Raw genomic sequence first — 3138 nt, 5'->3', positions numbered from 1 at the left:
TGTCTGTGAAAAATGAATGCATGGAATGTAAAAATGAGATTTTGGACCATAAAAATAAGGCCTAATTCTAGAAAAATGACGATTTTCACAAAAAACAGGTACTTTTTGACCTTGAAATGAGGTATGGTAGGCATTATCTCTGAAAAATGAATGCTTGGATTCTAAAAATGAGGATTTGGACAATAAAAATAGAGGCGTTATTGCAGAAAAATGAGGAATATCAGGAAAATAATGGGGCTTTTTGATCCTGAAATAGGTTTTGTGCCCTAAATGTGAGGGATCGTTTGTGAAAATGAATGCTTGCAGATAAAAATGAGCTTTTCGACAATAAAAATGATATCTAATTGTAGAAAAATGAGAATTTTCACACAAAACAGGTGCTTTTAGCGCTTGAAATGGGGTAGAGTAGGCATTATTTGTGAAAAATGAATGCTTGGACTATAAAAATGAGGATTTGGACAATAAAAATAGAGGCCTTATTGAAGAAAAATGATGAATATCAGGAAAATAATGGTGCTTTTTGATCTTGAAATAGGTTTTTTGCCCTAAATGTGAGGGATTGGCTGTGAAAAATGAGTGCTTATAGTAAAAAAAGAGATTTTGCACCATGAAAATAAAAATTAATTGTAGAAAAATGAGGATTTTCAAACAAAACTGGTGCTTATAGGCCTTGAAATGGGGTAGAGTAATTATTATCTGTGAAAAATGAATGCTTGCTTTATAAAAATGAGATTTTGGACCATAAAAATGAGATTTTGGAACATAAAAATGAGAAGCAAATGTAGAAATATGAGGATTTTCACACAGAGAAGGTGTTTTTTCACCTTGAAATCGGATTTGTGTCTGGAAAGTGAGGGATCATCTGTGAAAAATGAATGCATGGAGTATAAAAATGAACTTTTCTACCATAAAAATGAGGCCCAATTGTATAAAAATTAGGATTTTCAGACAAAACGTGATTTTAGGCCTTGAAATGGGGCATAGTAGGCATTATCTGTGAATAATGTATGCTTGGACTGTAAAAATGAAGATTTGGACAATAAAAAAACAGGCCTTACTGTAGAAAAATGAGGAATATCAGGAAAAGAATGGAGCTTTTTGATCTTGAAATAGGTTTTGTGCCCTAAATGTGAGGGATTGTCTGTGAGAAATGAATGCTTGGAGTATAAACTGAGTTTTTGTACCATAAAAATGAGGCCTAATTGTAGAAAAATGAGGATTTTCACACAAAGAAGGTGCTTTTTCACCTTGAAGTGGGATTTGTGCTCGAAAAGTGATTGCTTGTGAAAAATGAATGCTTGATTTATAAAAATGAGCTTTTAGACCATAAAAATTAGAACAAATTGTAGAAAAGTGAGGATTTTCAGAAAATGATTTTGATTTTTCACCTTGAAATGGGATTTGTGGCTGAAAAGTGAGAGATCGTCTGTGAGAAATGAATGCATGGATTATAAAAATGAGCTTTTGGACCATAAAAATGAGGCCTAATTGTAGAAAAATGACGATTTTCACACAAAACAGGTGCTTGTAGGCCTTGAAATGGGGTATTGTAGGCATTATCTGTGAAAAATGAATGCTTGGAATATAAAATGAGGATTTGTACAATAAAAATATAGGCCTTATTGTAGAGAAATTAGGAATATCTGGAAAATAATGGTGATTTTTGATCTTGAAATAGGTTTTGTGCCCTAAATGTGAGGGATTGTCTGTGAAAAATGAATGCTTGGAGTATAAAAATGAGCTTTTGGACCATAAAAATGAGTCCTACTTGTAGTATAATGAGGATTTTCCCTTTCAAAACAGGTGCTTTTATGCATTGAAATGGGGTATATTAGTCATTATTTGTGAAAAATGAATGCTTGGACTATAATAATTAGGATTTGGACAATAAAAATAGAGGCCTTGTTGTAGAAATATGAGGAATATCAGGAAATTAATAGTGTTTTTTGATCTTGAAATAGGTTTTGTGCCCTAAATGTGAGGGATTGTCTGTGAAAAATGAATGCTTGGAGTATAAAAATGAGCTTTTGGAGCCTGTAAATGAGGCCTAATTGTAGAAAAATCAGGATTATGAGGAATTGATAAATTTCTGAATTGCCGAATTTTTGAAACACTTTCCCGCTAATCCCCGGGTTACTGGAGCCGGTAGTCAGCACATGTGAGTGAAGCAACATTTTCTCCCTCTGGTGAAATGCCTGCCTGCATCTTTGAACAGTGGTGTAATTCACAACCCCCTTTTGTCTTAAATAGCGCTGAAAATACGATCCATGGTTCAGATGGCCATCAAATCCTCTTCAAATTTTCTCCAAACTCGGGGATGAAAGGGGGGTCCAGTCTGTGGGGGGTGTGGGGGCACCTGTGTGTGACCGGGGTCGGGATGGGGGGATGTGGGGCCTCTTCTGTGTGAGGGGGTGTGAGCTGTGGGCTGCCGGTGGGTAACGGCGAGGTCTGCCTGGGGCAGCGCTGAGGCAGCTCCCCTGAGAGTGGGGGGCGCGTGGGGGGAGCTGTGGAGACCCCCCCGGGGCAGGATGGGGGTGCTGGCTGGGGGGAGCTGTGGGAACAGCAGCATATTCTGGGGACAGGACTAGAAGAAAAAGTCACAAGTGTTATCTCTTTCACATTTGGAATTAACATGGAGATGTACTGAACCCCCACGATGTGGCTGTCCAGATAAAAAATAACTCAGCTGACATCCCGGGACGCGTGTGGGGCTGCTCCCTGGGACCTCAGGGCCCTGCAGCAGGGCTCAGGACAGTCTGGGACGGGTCTGGAAGGAATCTTGCGCAGATCCCAGAGAAGAGAGCATGCTTGCAGGGATAAAAACCTCTGTTTATCTTCCTTGGAGAAGTCTGGGGCTGCCACCCAGGCTTAGACCTCACAAAAGCAGAGGTGAACAGACTCCCAAAATTCGCTTGGGAGGAGGCTCGGGTGGATCCTGGAGCAAAAACCTTCCCTTAGAGGACAAAACGCATCTCGGGTATCTTCCTTGGAGGAGTCTGGGTTTGCTACCCAGGATTATGCCTGCCTAAAGCAGGGGTGAAAAGGCTCCAGGACATGCCTGGGAGGAATCTTGGTTGGATACTGGAGGAGAGAGATTTCCTCATGAGTTACAAAACATTCCTGGTGCAATCTTTGGAG

The sequence above is a fragment of the Athene noctua genome, unplaced genomic scaffold (genome assembly GCF_965140245.1).
Source record: "Athene noctua unplaced genomic scaffold, bAthNoc1.hap1.1 HAP1_HAP1_scaffold_157, whole genome shotgun sequence".
NCBI lineage: Eukaryota > Metazoa > Chordata > Aves > Strigiformes > Strigidae > Athene > Athene noctua.
This window is presented reverse-complemented; position numbering follows the sequence as displayed.